This window comes from Cetorhinus maximus, chromosome 13 (assembly GCF_964194155.1).
Source record: "Cetorhinus maximus chromosome 13, sCetMax3.hap1.1, whole genome shotgun sequence".
Classification (NCBI taxonomy): Eukaryota; Metazoa; Chordata; class Chondrichthyes; order Lamniformes; family Cetorhinidae; genus Cetorhinus; species Cetorhinus maximus.
The window spans coordinates 19,241,748-19,264,467 of record NC_135891.1 but is presented as its reverse complement, the minus strand read 5'-3'; the positions used below and the strand labels follow the sequence as shown (position 1 = coordinate 19,264,467).

The following is a 22,720-nucleotide window of genomic DNA, read 5'->3' as shown; positions in this document are numbered from 1 at the left end:
AAAGACTTGTCCCAGCATGTCACACATTCATGCAAGCTTATATGTTTGAAATAAAGAATCAATTTAAACGCAAGCAAGATAGCAACTGCTGAACAGGGAAGCAATTTCCAGAAACAATCGCTGTAAAATCTGGTATATTTCTATGTGAGCAGAAACAGGGCACGGTGTGGAATTCTGCCAACTCACAGGCTTATAAACTGTATATTCACTGGAATGAAAATTATAAGGAGTACATGCAGGAATTTAAACATCATGCTGAAATGAATTCAGCAAATGAATTGAATAATTGTTCCAACCTCAATTGTGAAACCATCAGTGGTCAGTCACTGGAGCTGAGGCTACAAATTTGCATTTTGATTTTTTTTTAAAAGCATACATTAGTCCTTAATCACAGTTTTAAAATTAAAATGATACGACCTAAGGGCAGTTGTGGATAGATTTTAATACGTGCCCTCAGAGACAGTGGTGATGAGTTAGGTGAAACAGTTTCAAAAAGGAAACAAATTGCCCTTAGCAGATAGTGTTACAATGAGCTTCTGTTTCCACGTCTGGCGACTTGGCAACATCTTCTAGCTTCCATCATCCTAACCATCACAGCTTCCTATTTAGCAGTGCGATGAACATTAGCCTTCAGCCTGACAGATGAGTCTATGTGATGTAACAGTCACCTTGATTTACTTGACATGCCATGCCTTAGTTCCGTGTATCAAGCTAACTCAATTGCTAAATACAGGCCGTCCCCTAAAAGAATATAAACAAAGAAATCTAATCCATGTTTAAAGTGCTGCTGAGTGGTAACTAGACTGAAGCCTCAACTTCCAGTACTCTTTCTGCTGATATCTTGGATTTAGAACAAAGGAACCTGTTTAGTTCAAAAACAAAAATACCTGGAAAAGCTCATCAGGTCTGACAGCATCTGCGGAGAGGAACACAGTTAACGTTTCGAGTCCGTATGGCTCTTCAACAGAACTAAGGAAAAATAGAAAAGAGGTGAAATATAAGCTGGTTTAAGGTGGGGTGGGACAGGTAGAGCTGGATAGAGGGCCAGTGATAGGTGGAGATAACCAAAAGATGTCAAAGACAAAAGGACAAAGAGGTGTTGAAGGTGGTGATATTATCTAAGGAATGTGATAATAGGTGACGTTAAGGGTAGAAAGCAGGACCAGCAAGGTACAGATAGCCCTAGGGGGTGGGGTAGGGGGAAGGGATCGAAATAGGCTAAAAAGTAGAGATAAAACAATGGATCGAAATACATTTAAAAATAATGGGAATAGGTGGGAAAAGAAAAATCTATATAAATTATTGGAAAAAAGGGGGATCAGAAAGGGAGTGGGGATGGAGGAGAGAGTTCATGATCTAAAATTGTTGAACTCAATATTCAATCTGGAAGGCTGTAAAGTGCCTAGTTGGAAGATGAGGTGCTGTTCCTCCAGTTTGCGTTGAGCTTCACTGGAACAATGCAGCAGGCCAAGGATGGACATGTGGGCATGAGAGCAGGGTGGCGTGTTGAAATGGCAAGCGACAGGGAGGTCTGGGTCATGCTTGCGAACAGACCAACAACCTGTTCAGTTGTTTGCTTAGGAATTCTGAAGCGTAAAGAACTGTTTTGATACTCTGCTTATAAGTCACAAGCTTAGCCTGCATTAGGACTTGGTTAAAACATTGAAGAGAGACAAGAAAAACCAAAGGACTCATTGGTCCTTCTAATGTAGTCATAGCGGCATCAACCAGAACAAGTACAGATATGAATTGACAATTGGAACACACAAACCACCCCCCCCTCCCCAATACCCCACAATTCTTCAATTGAGATTCTGCTGATTTGTACAGAATAATGTCAGACCTGGGCACCCATCATCTCTCAATAGTTAACCCATAAGTAAATGAAGCATATTACATCCTATTATTCCAATAGTTATACTTTCAGTTGCAAGTAGCTCTGGACTTCCTTCTTAAATTTCCTGATAATTTTTCCAAGTGACACTATCCAATATCATCCAAGGTTTGCACAGGCACTTATATCTGGTGGAACCATAATTCAATGGGACATGCTGTGTATCCATGTCATCAGAAGATTAGTGGCAATGCATTTGAACATTTAATTCACACTTTATGCTCTTCTACATGCCATTTTGAAAGAGTTCCCCAAACTGGTTTGTGCAATTTATTCTTCATGGGCTAGATCACTGGGACTGAGTTGGCTGATAAGAGATTGGATTCTCTAGATAACCTAAAGCCTCCCATCCCATCACTTCTCTCAATCTCCCCAATGCCTCTGGTCTATCAGGCTGAATGCTTGATATCCATTGGTGAATGTACTTTCCTCCAGGTAAATATTGGGAAGCATCTGGAGTAGTGTGTGCAGTTTTGGTCTCTTGTAACACCAAACCCAAGCTGAGTGGCCACATCCTCTCAATCACAAACAGGGCCATCTCCACCTCCAAAACATCTCTCCTCCTCCCCTTATGTTAAGCCACCTGCTGCTGAGACCCTCATTTATGCCTTAGTCACTTCCAGGCTTTGATACTGAAAAGGTTCCTTTATGGACTTCCTATCCTCCACCAAACTCCAGCTCATACAAAACTCTTGTTACTCACATCCAATCACATGCCTAATCCTTCTCACCAACCCTGACCTTGCTAACCCACATTGAAATCCAACCTACCAAAGTCTCAAATTTAATGTTATTTTCCTTGTCTTTCCCTGACCTTGTCACTCCTTATCACTGTGGTCACCTGCAGCCTTACAAACCCACTCAGACTCATTGTTCTTCTAACTAACTGCTTGCACACACTCCAACCCCTTTACCCCATCGTTGACAGACATTCTTTCACTCTCCTTGGTCCCCACACTTGAACTCCCTCAAACTTCACCCACTTCCCTGCTATCTTTTAAAACCCAAGCAAAGGCTTTTTCTTCAAGCCTTTCGTCATAACCTGTCTTTCATCAGTGTCCATTTCTCATCAAACTTCTGTGAAATTCCTCAGGACATTTTTTTCTATTAATGGCAGTAAATTAAGGCAAATTGTTGTCATCACAAAGGAAAGTGTGCACGCTCTATCAGCCAACTGGATCATGAGCAAATCAATCTGGGAAACTCATGCTGGTGACAACTTACATGAAAGACTCAGCTGACAAAATAAAAAGCACACTGTAGGAAAGTGACAGTGAATGAGGACATGTATTCATCTTCAAGCTGGGAAGAGAAGAGAGAGTAAAGCAGAATACTCAAGCTAACATAAAGGGTACATTCAGGGATTCCCAAGCTCCCAGCAGGGAAGCTATGCTCAAGAGAACAGGGTTGAGAAACTGCATGCCAGTAGCCTCTTTGAGGAAGTTTGTCCTCACTGACCACTCCTTCCTCCCACAGATTGCGCATCCTGAATTTACCCTGTGAAAATATATTAACTATACAACAAATGACCACTTAGAATAAAATGAGCCAATACCAAGTTAGCCTTCAGTCTCAAGATCAATCGTTTTTTAAACAAAGCCCAGCATTGTGAACTGACTTCTGCCTGTATATATTCAATTAGTCTGACCTCCCAGCATTAAAATTCAACTGTATAGTATATGGTGTATACATGATAAAACTGTTAGCATTTCTTTTGATCTTATTATTTTAATGCAATTTTGGACTTCCTGCAATACTTACAAATGATTGGGTCAAAAAGGGAGGAGTTTCCAACTGACAGGAAACTGAACACAATGATTATTGTACTCTTCTTTTAAATTTATGTTTCACTTCACGTACACATTTTGGAAATATTGCAAAATTGACTCTCCTGTTTTTCAAGAAACATAATAACCTGACAATCAGCTGCATTACTTTCAGTCAGTCACTAGTGGGTGAATCCAAGTACTTCACAAGACCGTAATGTAACTTTTTTAAAAAAATTATTCATTCATGGGATGTGGGCATCGCTGGCTAGGCCAGCATTTATTGCCCATCCCTTATTGCCCCCTTGTTCAGAGGGCATTTAAGTCAACCACATTGCTGTGGGGTCTGGAGTCACATTTAGGCCAGACCAGGTAAGGACAGCAGATTTCCTTCCCTAAAGCACATTTGTGAACCAGATGGTTTTACAATCGACAACAGTTTCATGGTTTTTAATTCCAGATTTCTTACTGAATTGAATATCCACCATCTGCCATGGTATGATTCAAACACAGATCCCCAGAGCATTATGCTGGGTCTCTGGATTACTAGTCCAGCGACAATACCACTACGCCATCACCTCCCTAGAGGTGACCTTAAAAATCAGTTAATTCTCAGGTAAAACATAAACATTACCCAAATGCCTTAAAATTAGATTACAACCTAAAAATCCGTGATCTGTGTTTTCTTTTAGAAGACTAAGAAGCTGTACATGCTGCCCGGTCATTAGAGATCATGTGAGGCATAGGAAAAGAAACATGTTCCACCTAAATGTCTGTGAATTGACTCCACTCAATTTAGTGCTTTAATTCCCTAGTACTATTTCTGGGCACCTACAATTAGGTTAATTAAAATAAAGAATGACTTGCAACTTCATATATGGGAAAACAGGAAGCCCAGCAGCCAATTTGCGCTCGGCAAGGTGCTGCAAACCACAATGAAATAAATGGGGGGGTTGGTTGAGGGACAAATGTTGGTCAAGACATGAGGAGAACTCCACTGCACTTCTTTGAACGGTCTCATGGGATCTTTAACATCCACCTGAGAAAGAATTGATTGAATGTGTCACTCAAAAGACTGGCAGTGCAGCATTCTCAGTACTGCAATGGGAAAAAAAGGCCATTCAAAAAAATATTGACTACCTAGCTATATTTCATTTTCACAGCACATATGCTAGGGCACAACTGAATCAGTTAGTAGTGCTCCTGCCACTGAGCCGATAGGATTGGGGTTCAAGACCTACTCCAGGACTTGTTGGCCAAGGAAGGAGTGTTCAGGAGACTAAAAGCAGGTTGTTAATCAGCCTGAAAAATCCTTCCAATGCTCTTCTACACCATTCCCCAAGGGAGGAAAGAGTGTAAAGGTATGCACAACAACACATTTGTAAAATTAGGTCTTCCTCCTTAGTACATTTTTTTCTAATATGTTTCAATTTACACCAAAATGAAGTGATGATAATTTACTCCCTCTTTGAGATACTGGGCTGAATTTTGTTGACATTGAAGAAGTTCCTCTGCTGGGACTGGAAATGGGAGTTTACCCCACTCCGGAAGGTGGTGGAACCCTGGAGCAGATAATCCACAGGCCACGATGAGGATCGCCGTTGGCCTGCCTCCCAGGATTGCCAGCCCAGTCAGAGGACCGGCAGCCTCGGCAGCGCAACGCTAGCAGCGGCTACTGTTCTGGCTGCAGGAAGAGGAAAAAAATGCTTCCATGATGAGGCATCCTCAAAAACAAGGTAAGGTAACTTTAAAGAGCCAGGGCCAGACAGAGATGCCCCAGTTATCAGAGGAGGGTGGAGGGGGTTGGGGGCGGTGAGGGGTCACCTTCGAGTAGTGGTGCAATAGTCGCGAGGGCAGCCATTGCCGCCAGTGGGGCCCCTCTGTGGGCCATGAAGCGGTGTCCTGGATGTTTCCCTACGCAGCAGCAATCCCTCCTGAAGCCAGTAACATGCCAGTGAGGGCAGGAGTTTAATTGGGTACTTAGGGGTTTAATTGGCATTCCACTTGGCAGCTGTGTCACTGAAGTACCCGCAGCTGGTAGTATGCCATGGCAGTAGGAAGACATCAGGCTCCTCTCCCAATGCCTTCCCCTGTTATATTAACAACCTTCCCACCTCCCAACTGATCACCATGGGGCTGGTAAAATTCAGCCCACTTACTTATACTCTGTAGCTGTTTGCTCCCTCATTCCCACTCCTAGCTTTACAGATGTCACTCTCCCTCCTGACCGGTTAGCATCCATATACTCTCTGTGCTTTCTCCCCTTCATTCCTAACAAGAGATTCAAGTTTGATGTTTACAACATTGAATACTTTTTAAATTAATTGTGAAACTAGAAAAGCCCAAGTTAGTCTGGCTTACCACTTGCACAGTCACTTAAGGATCAGAAAGTCCATGGTTCAGATTGACACAAGGTGCAGTACTGTGTGCTGCAGTAACAGAGGTGCCATCTTTCAAATAAAATGTTAAAGAGGCCCCTCTGCCCATTTAGATGTTTTAAAATGTCCAGTGGTATTTTTTCAAGGGAGAGCAGAGATTTCATTCCTCAATCAATATCACCAAAAACAGATTAAATAATCATCTATTTTATTGCTATTCAAAGCATCTTGCCATATGCAAATTGCTTTTATTATTCATTCATGGTATCTGGGCATTGCTGGCAAGGCCAGCATTAATTGTCCATCCCTAATTGCCCTGGTAAAGTGACCTGCTCTGTCCTGAATGGTGTCGAGCTTTTTGAGTGTTGTTGGAGCTGCGCTCATTCAATATTCCAAAACATTCCTGAGCTGTGTCTTGTAGATGGTGGAAAAGCTCTGGGGAGTCAAGATGTGAGTTACTCACTGCAGATTCCCAACCTTTAACCTGCTCTTGTAGCTACATTATTTAAATGGCTGGTTCAGTTAAGTTTCTGATCAATGGTAGCCCCTAGGATGTTGACGGTTGGGGACTCAGCAATGGCAATGCTGTTGAATTTCTTTTAATTGTTCTTTCATTGGATTTAAATGTAACTGGAAAGGCCAGCATTTGTTGCTCATCCCTAATTGCCCTTAAGAAGATGGTGATGAACTGCCCTCTTCAACTGCTGCAGGCTATCTGGTGTATAGGTACACACACAATGCTGTTAGGGAGCAAGATGAATATCAAAGGGAGATGGTTAGATTCCCTCTGGTTGGTGATAGTAATTGCCTGGTACTTGTGTGGCATGAATGCTATTTGCCATGCATCAGCCCAAGCTTGAATGTTATCCAGGCCTTACTGCATGTGGGCACAGACTGCTTCAGCCTATGAGAATACTGAATTATGGTGCAATCATCAGTAAACATCCCCACTTCTGACCTTATGAAGGGACAGTCTTTGAAGAAGCAGCTTAAGATGGTAAGGGCCTAGGACATTACCCTGAGGAACTCATGCAGCAATGTTCGGGGCTGAGATGACTGGCCTCCTACAACCACAACCACAACCATCTTCCTTTGTGCCAGGTATGGCTCCAACTAGACAATTTTCCCCGTGAATCCCACTGGCTTCAGTTTTACTAAGGATTCTTGATGCCACACTCAGTCAAATGGTGCCTTGATGGCAAGGGCAATCACTTTCATCTCACCTGTGGAATTCAGCTCATTTGTCCACCTTTGGACCAAGGCTGTAATGAAGTCAGGAGCTGAGTGGCTCTGGCAGAACCCAAAATGAGTATCAGTGAGCAGATTACTGCTGAGTAAGTGTCGCTCAGTAGCACCGTCAATGACATCTTCCATCACTTTGCTGATGGTCGAGAGTAGACTGATTGGGCCGTAGTTGGCCGGATTAGATTTGTCCTGCTTTTTGTGAACAGGACATACCTAGGCAATTTTCCACATTGCCGGGCAGATGCTAGCACTGTAACTGTACTGGAACAGCTTGGCTGGCTTTGCTTCATGTCTTCAGTACCATAGCCAGGACGTTGTCAGGGCCCATAGCCTTTGCTGAATTCATTACATTCAGCTATTTCTTGATATCTTGAATTAGGTGAAGGCTAGCATCGGTAACTCGGCACTTCTGGCTGAAGATGGCCGCAAGTGCTTCAGCCTCATCTTTTGTCATGGTTACTTACAAAAAAGCAATGATGATAGCTCAAAAGTAACTTATTAGTTGTTCACCACTTTGAGGCATCCTGTAAATGGAGTCACATCAATGTAACTTTTATCATTCCACAAACCCCGTCCAATCGATTCAATTTTGGATTCCACCGAGCCTTTTTAATCTCCTGAAGAGTGCTTCTTCAAAGTATCACCCTCTCCCTCCCAGGTAATCCACTTGGATTGTTAGACAAATGTTGCCTGAAACAGAACAATTGCTCAAAAAGGATAGAGCTACAAAACTCAAGATTGCACATTTAAGTTATTACATGTTGAAATTTATGGGGAAAGAGTCAACAATAGACCTTGATGTCAAGGACAGTCATACTTTACAACGTCCCAGACACCACCATCACCATCCCTGGTTATGTCCTATCCCACCGGCAGGACAGGCCCACCAGAGGTGGCAGCACAGTGGTACAAAGTTGGGAGGGGCTTGCTCTGAGAGTCCTCAACATTGACTTCAGAACTCATGAAGTCCCATGCCATCAGGCCATAAACAGGCTGTCCATGCTGGGTCTCATAAGGAGCACTTCTGACCGGGTTGGTCAAGTCCTAAAGGCCATAGCTGCTGGACTGGATCTGCAGCAGGTGGTGAGGGAACAAACAAGAGGAAAAAATATACTTGACCTTATCCTCACCAACTTGCCTGTCACAGATGCATCTGTCCACAACAATATCTGTAGGAGTGACCAGTGCACAGTCTTTGTGGAGACGAAGTCCCATCTTCACACTGAGGATACCCTCCATTGTGTTATGTAGCACCACCACCATGCTAAATGGGATAGATTTCAACAGATCTAGCAACTGAAGGCTGGACATTCATGAGGCGCAGTGGGCCATCAACAGCAGCAGAACTGTAAGCTCAGGGCCTGACATATAACCTACTCTGTCACCACCATCAAGACTGGGGTTCAATCCTGGTTCAATGAAGAGTACAGGAGAGTTTGCCAGGAGCAGCACCAGGCATACCTCAAAATGAGGTGTCAACCTGGTGAAGCTACAACACAGGACTATATGCATGCCAATCAGCATAAGCAATCCCACAGCCAATGGATCAGATCAATGCTCTGCAGTCCTGCACATCCAGTCGTGAATGGTGGTGGACAATTAAACAGCTAACCGGAGGAGGAGGCTCCACAAATATCCCCATCCTCAATGATGGAGGAGCCCAGTGCATCAGTGTGAAACAGAAGCATTTGCAACCATTTTCAGCCAGAAGTGCCGAGTGGATGGTCCATCTTGGCCTCCTCCTGAGGTCCCCATCATCACAGATGTCAGTCTTCGGCAGCTTTTTTTTCAAGAAACAGCTGAAGGCACTGGACACTGCAAAGGCTATGGGCCCTGGTAACAGTCCAGCAATAGTACTAAACACTTGTGCTCCAGAACTAGCTGTGGCCTAGCCAAGCTGTTCCAGTACATCTACAACACTGGCATTTACCTGGCAATGTGGAAAATTGCCCAGTTACGACCTGTCCACAAAATGCAGTGCAAATCTAACCTGGCCAATTACCACCCCATCAGTCTACTCTCGATCATCAGTAAAGTAACGGAAGGAGTCATCAACAGTGCTATGAAGTGGCACTTCCTCACCCATAACCTGCTCACTGACGCTCAATTTGGGTTTCACCAGGGCTACTCAGCTCCTGACCTCATTACAGCATTGGCCCAAACATGGACAAAATAGCTGAATTCAAGAGGTGAGGAGAGTGACTGTCCTTTACACCAAGGCAGCATTTTTCCAAGTGTGGCACTAAGGGGTCCTAGCAAAACTGGAGTCAATGGGAATCAGGAGGAAAACTTTCCGCTAGTTGGAGTCATACCTAGCACAAAAGAAGATGGTTGTGATTGTTGAAGGTCAATCATCTCAGTGCCAGGACATCACTGCATGAGTTCCTTGGGGTAGTGTCCTAGGCCCAAACATCTTCAGCTGTTTCATCAATAACCTTCCTTCCATCATAAGGTCAGAAGTGGGGTTGCTCACTGATGATTGCAGTGTTCAGCACCATTCGTGACTCCTCAGATACTGAAGCAGTCAATGTCCAAATGCAGCAAGGCCTGGACAGTATTCAAGCTTGGGCTGACAAGTGGAAAGTACCAGGTGCCAGGCAATGAGCATCTCCAACAAGTAAGAATCTAACCATCTCCCCTTGACATTCAGTGGCATTACCATCAATAAAATACCCCACTATCAACATCCTGGGGGTTACCACTGACTAGAAACTGAACTGAGTCAGCCACATAAATACTATGACTACAAGAGTAGGTCAGAGGCTGGGAATTCTACGACGAGTAACTCACCTCCTTAACCCTCAAAGCCTGTTCATAGTCTACAAGGTACAAGTCAGGAGTGTGATGGAATACTCTCCACTTGCCTGGATGAGTACAATTTCAACATCATTCAAGAAGCTCAACACCATCCAGGACAAAGCAGCCTGCTTGACTGGGACCCCATCCACCACCTTACAAACTCACTCCCTCCACCATCGATGCACAGTGGCAGCAGTGTGTACCATCTACAAGATGCACTGCAGCAACTCACCACTTCTCATTCGACAGCACCTTCCAAACCACAACCTCTACCAACTAGAAGGACAAGGGCAGCAGACACGTGGGAACACCACCACCTGCAAGTCCCCTTCCAAGCCACTCACCATCCTGACTTGGAAATATATCACCCTTCCTCCGCTGTCATTGGGTCAAAATCATGGAATACCCTTCCTAACAGCACTGTGGGTGTACCTACACCACATGGACTGCAGCGGTTCAAGATGGCAGCTCAGCACCGCCTTCTCAAGGGCAATTATGAATGGGCAATAAATGTTGGTCCAGCCAGCGAAGCCCACATCCTGTGAAAGAATAAATTTTTAAAAAGACCACAGAGTCATTCTGGGTAGTGTGTTGCAAGGTCAACACTCATTCTGCATCTAGCTGTTTCCCTTAAATAGAGATCAGTTAACTCAGAATATTCACGAGCTGCTGAGAAATATGTATAAAATTAGTTCTGTAAATTTTTGGAAGTTGATTACTATATTTTAGGGTATAGCTGGAACGTTTTTAAAATTACAGCAATTTGCTCATATTGCTTAAGACAATCATTCAAAAGCACCTGCTGATAGGCATACAATTCCTCACTGGCAATGTATACAGGAAGCATGACCTTGGCTCTGTGCTAACTCTTAAGGTGTCAAACACTAAGCAAGTTGATTAACTACTAAAGGAGACTAGAAGAAAACCATATTTTGGGAATTGCGCTGGTTGTAATTATTTCAATAGGAGTGTTTTACACCCTGTGCAGCTGCTTTTTTTTCTCCAGTAGAGAAACATGAATTTGTTAAATCTAATAATTCTGAGCTAGGCTTACTTCCCCACTTTGTGCTGACCCAACTGAGTAGTTCCCTGTCCAAGATTTGCCCTGCCTCCTATGCTCCAGTTCTGCTCTCACCGTCACCAAAGCCAACCAAATATTCTAGCTCTGGATTATTTTTTAGGAGTATTCATTCCTACCATTTTCCACTCTCAGCTCTGTCCCCGGTGTTCTGGTATCTCATGTCTGGCTGCTGCAGTCAGCTCATTGCTACTGCACCTCATTGAAGACAACAGGCCTGCATTCAATGGGCTTCCACAGGCTCTTTACAGCCCTATTCTCTCCCACCTCAAGGCCCTTGTTACTTTACTACAGAGTGAGGTATGAATCAATCCTCTGTGGTAGACTTGGCAATCCAATACGTAAGTCAAGAAGATGATGCATGATGTATGTGATCTTTTAGATTACTGTCCAGAAGCTCCACCTTCACATAAGTTCCCAAAATGGGTGCAAGAATCATTGCTGTAGAAATACACACACCAGCAAAATTGGTCATGCTTTTTACTGAACGTTACAAAATCAAACAATTGGGTTCTCTTCACTGTTGTGTTCATCACCTGTCACTACAGAGGGAACCAGAAGCCTGTTAAGGCCATTGAAAGCACAGATGTAAGACTGTGTGAGAGAGTGGGAGGAAGATGAAATACCATATATTCTCTAGTTCTTATCCCCTTTAAAGTTTCACTTCATTGTTTTTATTTCAAATGTTTCACACTTCACTATTCACTTTTCAAATGTATGCTCAATTATTCATAGTTCTTAGAAGATTATTGAGGCAACTATTCAAAATTACTACTACTTCAAAAGTTAAAAAATGTATTTTCACTATTCCAAACACTAAGAGGGAGCACATTACATCAAAACCACTTCTCTCTTCTCCCCATACCATGATATAAAATTATTTTTTAAAACCAATGGATCAACAAAATTAAATTATAAGGCATAATACTTTGTCCATTGTGATCTCGCTCATTTGTCCCTGGGCTAATAAGTGCTCCTTTCCCTTGAAAATAAAATACTCGTTTTTTTTGTTGAGAGCTAGTAATGTATTTTGTAACATCTAAGGTCATTACAAATATTGAAGCAAATAGTTGACCACTTCACTAATGTTGGATCAACTCCACAATGGAAATAAAAGCAAACTACTTTGCCCAAAAAAATAATGGACCTGATTTGCTGTACAGTGGCTAGGCTAATCGCAAAAACATAAATTAGACAGAAACCTCACGTGACTGCACATGAGCAGTTCAATGTGAAAAATCAGTAATCTTGTCTGGATTTCACTGATCCTCCAGAAGCTGCACAGGAATGGTGTCTAGCCAAGAGACTCTGCATTCAAATCAATGTGTGAGGCTTGCAAAAGAAAGTTAAGGCTTCTCCATTCCCGTGTAAGTAAATTTTTCATGGCATAATAAATCTTAATTGCTGCCAAACAACCTCTCTGACACTGAAAATAAACTTTCATCTAGATCTTTATTTTGTTTTAATAATGTGTGGAGTCTCATTCCTTCAGGTTTTAATTATTGTTGGAGAATTTTTTTTCATTTCTTCAGCTTAATCCTACCCTTCACTCCCTCTATTTCACATTCTGTGCCTGACTTGACATTATGGCTTGGATTTCACAGTCAGTGGCGAAGGAATTCTCGCCATTCACTGCACAGGACTGCTAACAAAGTTTTCTCAGTCTTTTGAGCAGAGGCTTGCTAATCTAGTGTACACAAGACACCTGTGGTACCTGTGTACTGGGCAAAAGAGTGCAAGGCTCTTCAACCATTTAGGCTGAAGAGTCCTCATAGATACCAGAATCAGGAAGCATAAGGAGGATGTAGAGCAACCTCTACAATAAAACAAGATTGCGAAAGCCAGGTGGGGTTGAGAGATTTTTTTTTAAATGTTCAACATTAATTAACATCTAAAGGAATGAGACTGCACACTTCAAAAATTACATTTTCAGGGCCAGACAGATTGTTTAGTAATAGTTATCACTTATTAAGATTCATTTACTCCTAAATGCACCAGCCCAAAAATGTTTTGGCCCGTTTAGTCTGTAAGTACCCTACACTCATGCATATAGTTCAATGCCGAGTCCTTTCAGTGTGGTTCTGTTATAGCACAGCCTATGGAGGAGCAGCCTAAATTGGAATGCAACTTCCAGATTTCCACGTGTGACTGCGTATGTATGCACTCCAGAAGTTGGTGTCCAATTTAATCCATAATAATGTGAGCTCCGTTAGCTTCACAGTTATTATTAACTCAATATCCGGGCCTGGATAAAGTATTCTGACACTTCGTGGTTCAGGCTCAATGCTGTTCATTGAAAATATCTTCAATTTGATGGGTTAAGGGTCATATTGATGGTCACATAGATTGCACTATCCCCTGCAGAGGCTGCTGTGTTGAAATGGCTCTGTAATTACAGTAAGTTCTGGTGCAAAAATCCCATAACAGGTCTGTAGGCAGGTGTAATGAATGCCTGGCACCATCCATTCACTGTCAAGAGCAAAATCTGGCCTGATATCTAGAGCAGATTTGCAGTAAAGAAATGGATGGAAATAACACATCTCTCATAACAGGTACCATGAGACATAGGAGCAGAAATTAGGCCATTTGGTTCATCAAGTCTGCTCTGCCATTCAATCATGGCTGATAAGTTTCTCAACCCCATTCTCCCGCCTTCTCCCCGTAACCTTTGATCCCCTTACCAATCAAGAACCTATCTATCTCAATCTTAAATACACTCAATGACCTGGCCTCCACAGCCTTCTGTGGCAATGAATTCCATAGATTCACCACTCTCTGGCTAAAGAAGTTTCTCCTCATCTCTGTTCTAAAAGGTCTCCCCTTTACTTTGAGGCTGCGCCCTCAGGTCCTAGTCTCTCCTACTAATGGAAACATCTTTTCCACGTCCACTCTATCCAGGCCTTTCAGTATTCTGTAAGTTTCAATCAGATCCCCCCTCATCCTTCTAAACTCCATCGAGTATAGACCCAGAGTCCTCAAACGTTCCTCATATGTTAAGCCTTTCATTCCTGGGATCATTCTCGTGAACCTCCTCTGGACCCTCTCCAGGGCTAACACATCCTTCCTGAGATACGGGGCACAAAATTGTTCACAATATTCTAAATGTGGTCTGACCAGAGCCTTATAAAACCTCAGCAGCACATCCCTGCTTTTATATTCTAGTCCTCTCGAAATAAATGCCAACATTGCATTTGCCTTCCTAACTACCGACTCAACCTGCAAGTTAACCTTAAGAGAATCCTGGACTAGGACTCCCAAGTCCCTTTGCACTCCAGATTTCTGAGTTCTCTCCCCATTTAGAAAATAGTCTATGCCTCTATTCTTCCTACCAAAGTGCATGCTCACCTAAAACCCTTTATGGTGGCCTGGGAATAATACTTTTACTGAACACTGGACTGCATTCCTACCTTCCATAATATTTCAACAACAACTTCTATGTACATAGCACCTTAAACATAATAAAATGTCCCAATGCACTTCACAAGATTATTAACAAACAACATATGCCACCAATGGACCCAAGGAGAATTAGGCCAGATGACCAAAAGCTTGTTCAAATGTGTAGAGGAAAAGAGGTACAGAGGCGGACGAATTTAGGGAGGGAATTCCAGGAAGGATGTGAAGACAGTGCAGAAAATTTACGAGAATGGTTCCTTGTATGAGAGACTTCAGTTGCAAGGGTGGATTGAAGAAGCTGGGGTTGTTCTCAGAAAAGTTCACAGAAGATTTGATAGGGGTGTTCAAAATCATTAGGAGTCTAGACAGAGTAGATAGACAGAAAGTATCCCCACTGATGGACGGACTGAGAACCAAAAGGCACAAATTTAAAGTAATTGGTAAAATAACCAAAGGTAGTATGAAAATCTTTTTTTATGCAGAGATAGGTTGTGACTGGAGTGCACTGCCTGAGAGGGTAGCAGTGCCAGGTTCTGTCATGGCATTCAAAAGGTTAAGCGCCTGAGGGAAAAAAATTGACCAGCTAAATTGTTCTTGCAGAGAGCCAGCATATATCCAATGAGCCAAATGGCCTCCTCCTGTGTTATAACCATTCTGTGATTCCAAGGGAGTGGTTGAGCTAATCAATGGCTGAAGAAGTGTCAATAGATGTGAATTGTTGGTCAAAGGCTAGGCAGTTGGGAGTTGGATAGTACAGTGTAAGTGAAGGGACAAGAGAAAACATTTTTTTTGAGGGACAGACACAGAAGGAAACGAGGTTAGACAGGAGACAGAGACTGTACACAGTGTGCGATGGGAGAAAATGAACAGAGGTGGCATTGTCAGTGCTCATGACTATAGGAGATTGCAACATGTGGAAGTGTTTATAATAGAGGGAGAGGTTTCGAGCAGACACAAGAGCAGTGAATTCAGAAGAGTGAGAGTATGGGCAGCTGGAATGGAAATAAAACCACAAAGGATGAGGAAATACACAGGCTGATGGAGAAAAAGAGGAAGAAGATATTAGGATGGGATTGGGTTGCGGGAGGGGTGTGGAAGCTGCTGTCAGTTTATAACAAATGTTTGAAAGGAGAGGCTAAGAGAGGTGGTATGATGTGAGTTCATTAAAAGGACAAGTTACCAGAGGAGTAGGGCAGAGAGAGGAGAGACCAAGGTATGACTTGGTGATAAGGGGCACACTGCTTGTGTGGGAGTTCAGGCAGGACAACCGCAGGAAAGTGCAGCCAACTGCATAAAACTTCGGTTTCGGTCAAGATATCAGTACCCAGGAATTAAATTTCAGCCAAGGGTCAGGAAGCAAGCGGAGAGTGGCAAAGCAAAAACAAAAACAAAACACGCTGGAAAAACTCAGGAGGTCCCTGCTGAGTTTTTCCAGCATTTTTTGTTTCTGTTTCAGATTTCCAGCATCCGCAGTGTTTCACCTTTATCTTAGTGGCAAGGCAAAGATCATTTGGCAGCATGGGAGCAAAATCCAGAGCAGGTTGGAAGCAGTTGGAGCAAATCAGAGATATCCAAACAGAGCGAAAACATTCCAACAGGGGAAAACAGAGCCTCAGCGGCAGGCAATAGCAGCAGTCCAACAGAGAACACAATGTCAGTGGAAAGAGGTGGCAAAGGGAAGTCACTTTGAAAAATCAAGCCAGCTTGACTTTTACCCAAGAGAACTTCTGCTTATTTTGAAGTCCATACTTTACTTAATTTATTTTCAAAATACATAGTACATATAATAGATTCTGTTTCAATCAACCTTAATAGAATTTCATTTAATTCCTCAGTAGACATTATTTATTCTTCACAAGCTACTTCACATTTATTCCCCTTCGCGTAAGTTCATCTGAATAAAAAGGTAGATAATATTAAGCTTTGAGCAAGACCTGAATCAGAAATCTGAATCTTGAACAATTTCACCCTGAAATCACAAACATAACATGAATCTTGTACTGGAGAGAGAGAGAGAGAGGATGTGTGTGTGTGTGTTCAGGGCGGGAAAGATGCATGATCAGCCAGAACCATATATACATGTGAAAAATACCTCAAAAGGTTAATTTTGGCATTTGGTCTGGGGAGATCCGTGGCCAAAAAAAAAATTGCTTATGCCAGAGAATGAGGCATTTAAAGAAATCTTAAAGCCTGTTTGATCTCGGGTAAAGAAATAAGCCAGCGCACTTTGCACTCCTTGGGGATGATTCATTTCTTGCAACGTTAAAGTGGTTTCACAAAACTCTCCTATGTCAAGCCGAGATCATAATGACTCCGTAAACTTGTGTTCGGTGAACATGTGCGTTGTGTAGCATTTTTCTGTCAAAGACAGAAATGCGCCTCAACGGCGCGATCGTTCTCTCTAGACCATTACAACTATTAATGCACAGAACAATATTACCAGGACCTGTTCACCATTATTTGGAGCACTCCCAGGCACCTGCTGGCCTGAGTTGCGACGGATACAGCAGGTGTGACCGATAATAACCCCAGTGACTGCCACTGGAGCTCAAGGCAACCACGCAAATTTTTATTTTAAAAGGCTAGATAATTCTGATGCCGCTAGATTAGATCACATTTTAGTGCCTTTGATTTTTTTTTAAAAAAAACAAATCAGCAATATTTTAAATGAGCATCTCTACATAAAACCTTCCTGAGGGTCACAAAAGATAACAATGTATTAGAAGACCAAGGATCAATATGTAACAACATGCATTTAAACATCTTTATCCAAGCCCGCCAGCAACATGTTCAATCATATTCCGCGCAAAATACAAACATACGATGATATTTTTTAACAAAAACAAGCCTCTAAAAATACAAGCAAACAAAGGATCAAATGCATAAATAAACTCACATATGTTGCAAATTGTAATAAATAATTCTATTCACATTGGTTGTTGATGGGTTGATTTGTCAGATTTCATCCCAGGGTTTTTTTTTGGGGGGGTGGTGGTGAAGAGAGGCAGATTAATACGTGTTACTAGTTTAACGTTGCTATCTGTAGAAGTAAAAAGAGACTCACATGTAACGCTCGCTCTTGGTTTCACGTTCTGTTCATGTCCATGTTCAGGTCTAAACTCTCATTCATGAAGCCAGGAGCAGATGCCCCGGGTGATTGACAGCCGATCCGACCAATGGCCACGCCGCTTTATGGCGCTATGCTCCTCGACCAATCAGAGGCTGCATCGCCGAGTAAATGACAGTTACATAATGCATTCATCGCAGCGGTGTGGGCAGATCTCTAAAGGAGAGATGCACGATTCTCTTTTCAGGAACACGTTGTCAAGGAGCAACCTTTCATGTCCGAGCGGATATCATATATATATGCATTATGAAATTGTTACTTTTTGTCACACTGTAGGCAAGTTTTTTTTTGTGTGTAGTCGATTTGATTTACTTTTGTTTCAACCGAACTTATTTATAATCTGTAAAATCAAGAAATTCAAGTGATGGACCTCAGCCACAGTTTTGCATCTGCCATCCCTTATTTAGCTTCGTTCAGTGAAAGAAAGACCTGCATTTACGCAGTGCTTTTCACAACGATCGGATGCCCCAGAACTGGGTGCAATACTCCAGTGTTTTATGCAGGGTTATTGCTACCACAGACCTGTGTAAAACGTCGGTTCGGCCTCAACTGGAGTATAGTGCCCATTTCTGGGCACCACATTTTAGGGAGGATGTGAAGGGTGCAGAAAAGATCCACCAGAATTGTTCCAGAAATGAAGAACTTCAGTTCGGTAGATAGATTGGAGAGGCTGGCTGGAAGCTGTTCTTCTCAGAAAAGGGGGTCCGGAGGATTTTTGTGGAGGTATTCAAAATCATGAGGGGTCTGGGCAAGAGTAGATAAGGAGAAACTGTTCCCATCAATGGAGGGATCAAGAGCCAGAAGACATTAATAGCAATGGTGACATGAGGAAAAACTTGTTTACATAGTAAGTGGTTAGGATTTGGAATGCGCTGCCTGGTGGAGCCAGATTCCATTGTGGCTTTCAAAAGGGAATTGGATCATTATCCGGAGAGGAAACATTTGCAATGCTATGGGGAAAAGGCAGGGGTGTGGCACAAGGTGAATGTCTCCTGCAGGAGGTCAGCACAGACATGATGAACTGAATGGCCTCCTATATTTTAGCCATTCTGTGATTCAAAGTGCTTTGAACCAATGAAGAACTTCTGAAGTGTAATCACTGTTGTATGAAACAGGGCAGCCAATTTATGCACAGCAAGCTCCCACGAAACAGCAATGTGATGATGACTGGATGACCCAATTAGTGCTTGTTATTTCTTTGATAATTTTGGTCATTTGAAGAATGTGGAAAATTGTACAGGCAAGTGTTATCTACAAGAAGATAAATTTAATTCAAGCAATTACAGTCCTCACCATTTAAGACCTTCGCATTTAACAGGGCATTTGCTTATATTTCCCAAAAAGGGGTAACAATTAGCCCTTCGCATTAATGCCAGTTTGAAAGTTGAGGCTTGCTCTTCAGGCTGATAGTCTGCCTTTATTTTTTCTGAAGTCACAATAAATATTGTAGGCTGTGTTAGTTCAGTTGATGGACAGTTCTTTTAATGTCTTTTCTGTCATTACTGAGTGAATCCTGCTCCTGCCTATCAGCATTTAAAAAAGACTTACATTTACATTGCATGTTGCATAGACTCAAACTCCCAAAGTGCTTTACAGCACACAAGGTACTTTTCAAGTAGAGTCACTGTTGTGATGTTTGATATGTGGCAGCTAATTGGCACACAGCAAACTTCTACAAACAGCAATGCGATAATGACCAGATATTCTCTTTATAGTGATATTAAGCAAGGGTTAAATGTTGGCTGGACAGCAGAAATAACTCCCCTTCTCTTCAAAATAGTACCACAGGATCTTTTACACCAATCTAAGAGAGTAGACAGAGCTTCCATTTAACATCTCACCTGAAAGACAACACCTCTGTAACTGCAGCAATCCTTCAGTACTGCACTGAAATGTCAGCCTAGATTTTTGTTCAAAGTCCCTGGAGTGGGATTTGAATAAACAGCTTTCTGACTTGGAAGCAAAATTGCTACCAATGAGCAACCAATTTGCCGTGCAATTATTTCCTCTTCAGATCATGATCCAATTCTCTTTGGAAAGCCACAATCGAATCTGCCTCACCGCATTCTCAGGCAGTGAATTCTAGATCCTAGCCACTCACTATGTAATAAAGTTTTTTCTTCATGTTGCCATTGTTTCTTTTACTAATCACCTTTAATGTGTGACCTCTGGTAACTTTTAGCATTCAGCACATATAAAAAATCTATAACATTACAGACCTGCTCAAAAATAAACCTCAAAACCATTTCTGAAAATTCAGACAGGAAGTTTTATGATGAGAACCACTAGTACAGAAGATTTTAATTCAATTCCTACAATTCCTAATGGCTGATTACATCAAACATCACAGTCTAACTATTTCTGGTGTCATACTACTGTCTACACAATATGCTACGCCTAATTCTTCTGTATATCTTAACATTTTTATAGTGAATTTTAAAATCCTTTGTTGAAGCTGACATATATAAAAAAGTCTACAGCATTAGGTGCAATATCATTTGCTATTTTAAATTTGTTTCCAGACATTGCAGGTGCTAACTTGGATAGCCCACTAGGTTGCAGTGCATGATTTACCCACATAGTTCAATGTAACAGGCAGGAGGCCAGCTTCATGCTGCCTGTTCATTTGAATGATTACTGTGTGCAGGCCCAAAATTGTAACTTGCTAGCACCAATTATGCTCGTCTGCACCACTTAAAGAAAGGGTGAATTGTAGCTTGGTCAGATGCTGGTAGTTATTCAGGAAGTGATTCTGACCAGAGAAAGGTGAAGAATGGCACAACCTTGGACAGAGTGACCTCCAAGGGTTTTGGACACTGCACTAGGTGGTGGATGTAGAAAATGGGAGAGATGTCCTGCATTCACAGAGGGATAGAAGGCTCTCCAGATACATGCTCAGAAAACAATGGGAGCAGATAACTCTAGAGGACCTGAATGCAGAACTGCAAGAAGTGGTCATGGTCTGTGAATGTATCTTCAAATGCCATATTCTACCAGCTGCACCACCAGTCTCATACATTGCTCATGTCACCTTCATCACTTACCTACCACCAATCTCTAACAATCAGGACACATATGCAACATTCATATGCTTCACCTCGCTCTCAGTGTCACAGTATCTTTACAGTGCAGAAGGAGGACATTCTGCCTATTGAGTCTGCACTGGCTCTCTGAAAGAGCGTTCCACCTAGTCTCACTCCCCTGCTTTATCCCCGCAACCTTGCTCATTCTCTTTTTTCAAGTAGCAATCCAATTTCCTTTTGAATATCTCAATCAAACCTGCCTCCACTATCCTTTCAGGAAGTTTGTTCCAGACTCTAACTAGCCCGTGGGACAAGGTGGTGTACAACCAGAGGCAGCAGCAGCTAAACTAAGGGGGGCAGGCCGGACTGTATGCCCTCACCCCAATGGAGGAGATGGTTCTGGGCATTATTAGGACACCCATTGCAGAGCCCATGGCCAGTGATGCAGCTGAACAAAAGAACCTAGGTAATAGGAGCAAGAGAAGGCCAAATGACCCCTTGAGCCTCTTCCGCCATTCAGTAAGCTAATGGTTGATCTGATCTTGGCTTCAACTCCACTTTTCTGCCTGTCTGTTTCAGTCTATATTCAATGACTCTGCCTCTACAGCTCTAGGGGTAGAAAATTCCAAAAGACTCATAGAACAGTGAACCCCACCCTCCAGCTAAATAATAGGAAGACTTGCACCATCCACAATTAGAAGACAAGAGTGGTGCAGTTAGACCTCTGTCCCCAGTGCATTTCAATACAAAGGTTCAGTACTAATAGAAATCTTCCATTAATTAATGTATTATGTTTTAATGTGAAAGAGAAATTGCCATTAAAATGGCACTGCCTCTCTGTTAAAAGTGTTGAGAGAAAACTAGAAGTTTTGACAGCTCCAGCTGATGAATGAGACAGCACAAAGGGACAAAATGATAGGATCATTCTGTACCTGTAAAGTGAATCCTTGATCAGCTTCCAAATTGTTTGCCAGAATACAGCTGGCCACAAAGGCACAGAAATATTTGATAGAGGTCTAGGCTAGATACCTGCACACGTGTTATCACATGAAAAAGGCAAAGTAGAATTCATGATGCAGAATTTCCGTAGTGTTCCTGCCCATTTTCCACCATGTTATGCCATACCTTCAAGATTTTTCAGCAAATTGACACCAAAGTTACGGCTGATAATAAGGAGAAATCCTGCAGAAATTCCAGGCAATTAACACCAAAAAAAATCTCTTACCATTACATCTGATTCTGTCTGATTTCCAAAGCTCTTTTTTGTAACTGTACTGCCAAGAGGGTTACAGTAATGTATAAATTGGGTTCGGGAAGTTAAATTGTTAGTTTAGTGTATTATTAAAATGATTATAGCAAGCAATGTTAGTCAAATAAAAATGAAAAAAAATAAGTTGTAAACTTTATAGAGAAAATGGTTTCATCTGTCTACTAAACTCCATCGGCAGTAACTTGAGGAAAAATACGGTTAAGAAGCTTGTCAGTGATTCTACCATTTCAACCCAATGTAGTCATTCTTTGTATTATTCCATTCTCCAATTGTAGACATTGGCTTATACTCTGTCAGAATGCAACATGCAAACAAGAATCTACTAGAAGTGAGGAAAAATAGCTAAAGTAATGAAATGTTGAACTGAATTGTGATTTTAAAGTAAGTGCTGATTGGGACAGTTCCCTCTGATAGACACAAAGAACTCTTAATAGCTAGGCAAAGTATGTGGTAGGACGAGGCGTTAAGGCTGTTAAAAAGCATAAATGATCATTGACTTTATAAATAGAGGCATGGAACACAAAAACAAGGAAGTTATGCTAACCAAAAATAGCAACGTTCATGTATTACAGCAACTTTAACATAATTAAAGGCCCCAAGATGCTTCACAGGAGACTTATCAAACAAAATTTATATATCACTGTTTAGGCCTCAATGCATAACCAATTCTGGGCACCATACTTTAGAAAGGATGTCAGGCCTATGAAAGGATGCAGAGGAGATTGGCGAGAATGGTGCCTGGGT

General features: G+C 42.1%; 1 protein-coding gene across 9 annotated transcripts in view; it reads right to left on the bottom strand.

Moving 5' to 3' along the window:
* The window catches only part of slco4a1 (solute carrier organic anion transporter family, member 4A1), a 183,881-nt gene extending 166,173 nt beyond the window's left edge, over nt 1–17,708 (bottom strand). For 3 of the 9 annotated variants that reach the window (XM_078555062.1, XM_078555066.1, XM_078555057.1), the window contains exon 1: nt 17,621–17,708. The gene's annotated coding sequence lies outside the window, so the exon portion shown is untranslated. Of the gene's footprint in view, nt 1–887; nt 970–17,452 lie in introns of all 9 variants that reach the window. The other 6 variants (XM_078555058.1, XM_078555065.1, XM_078555061.1 and 3 more) reach the window with 6 other exon arrangements.
* Between the last annotated feature and the right edge of the window lie 5,012 nt (nt 17,709–22,720).